This window comes from Euphorbia lathyris, chromosome 8, assembly GCF_963576675.1.
Source record: "Euphorbia lathyris chromosome 8, ddEupLath1.1, whole genome shotgun sequence".
NCBI classification, from domain to species: domain Eukaryota; kingdom Viridiplantae; phylum Streptophyta; class Magnoliopsida; order Malpighiales; family Euphorbiaceae; genus Euphorbia; species Euphorbia lathyris.
Window position 1 is genome coordinate 84,421,626 of NC_088917.1, and position 1,672 is coordinate 84,423,297.

Genomic DNA, 1,672 nt, shown 5'->3' on the forward strand with positions numbered 1-1,672 from the left:
CAACACTTATGGATTACGCTAGGCCAGGAGTAGCCGGTGTAACAAATAGCATAGTTAGACCCTAAATAAACGCAAACCAATTTGAAATTAAGCCAGCTTTGCTTAATATGTTGCAAAATAATGTAACATTTTATGGGTTACCTAACGAAAATCCTAACACCCATTTGACAAATTTCTTAGAAATTTGCGACACTTTTAAAATAACAGATGTGACTGCCGAAGCAATCAAACTTCGCCTCTTTCCTTTCACTTTGAAGGGTAGAGCCAAAGAGTGATTAACTTCTATGCCAGACGCAACATTTGAAACTTGGGACCAACTTGCCCAAGCATTTTTATCAAAATATTTTCCTTTAGCAAAAACCGCAAGAGTCATAAAAGAGTTAACATCTTTTTCTCAAAATGATAATGAAACTCTTTATGAAGCTTGGGAACGTTTTAAAGAACTTCAACGTTTATGCCCACACCAGCAATTGCCCGATGCACTTTTAATGCAAACATTTTATAATGGATTAAATCCTACAACTAGAGGTTCATTAGATGCTATGTCGGGAGGGTTATTTATGAAGAAGACATCAGCCCAAGCAAGAGAACTTTTGGAGGAAATGGCAATCAACAGCAGTATGTGGCCCGCAGAACGTGGACATATACCAGTGGCGAAACCATCATCCTCAACCACATCATCCGTTAAAGGTATAGTGAATCTTGATCCAGTCGCGATATTACAAGCCTAATTTTCTGCCTTATCGCACAAAATTGATAGGTTTATGGCATCGTGCGGTGCTAATGGTAATCGAATCCAAACGGATGTGGATTATGAAGGTATGAGTGAGATCGAACAGGTAAATTTTGTCCAAGGGCAAAACCAAACTAATAATCCTTATTCTAATACTTATAATCCTGGATGGAGGAATCATCCTAACTTTAATTGGAAAGATAATAATAATAATAATGCAAATGCTAATCAAAATCGTACCAATAATTATCAAAATCAATCAAGAGATACGATTAGCACTTTATCTTCTAAAATTGACAAATTTATAGATGTTGTCAGTGGAAAAAGAAGTAATTATGACGATGGTTTTAAATGGATCGAGAATAAATTCGATCAGCTTATGAAAAACCACTCATCTAGCATCCATAATTTGGAGGTTCAAATTGGACAAATTGCTAAATCAATTCCATCCCGAAAAGAGGGAAGTCTTCCCAGCCATACGGAAGAAAATCCATAAGAGCATGTAAAGGCTATCACTCTTCGTTCAAGGAAAAATTACTTAGGTCCGAAAATGCCCGGAGATTCAACTTTACCAGGAACTGATTTACCAAAATCCAAAGAAGATACATTAAACACAAAAAGTTCACCAATTGACTCAAGTACAAAAACATTTGTACCCAAACCACCTTTTCCACACAAAGTCCGAAATAAGGACTATGACAAACAACTTTTAACATTTTTGGATAAACTTAAAAATTTGCACATTAATTTGACGTTTATGGATGCAATTACGCAAATTCCTAACTATGGTAAGTTCTTAAAAGATTTAATTTCAAAGAAAATTAGTTGGGAAGGAATTTCATCCATTTCGCTAACTGAAGACTGTAGTTCAATAGTGTCAAGCAATTTGCCTACTAAACTCAAAGATCCCGGATGTTTTACCATTCCGTGTAAGTTGGG

The 1,672-nt window shown here is 35.8% G+C and overlaps 1 non-coding gene across 1 annotated transcript; it reads right to left on the reverse strand.

Moving 5' to 3' along the window:
- Nucleotides 1-365: 365 nt before the first annotated feature.
- On the reverse strand, nucleotides 366-471 carry LOC136204934 (small nucleolar RNA R71). The gene has a single exon (XR_010675745.1). It is a non-coding gene; the product is annotated as a small nucleolar RNA R71 (small nucleolar RNA).
- Nucleotides 472-1,672: the final 1,201 nt, after the last annotated feature.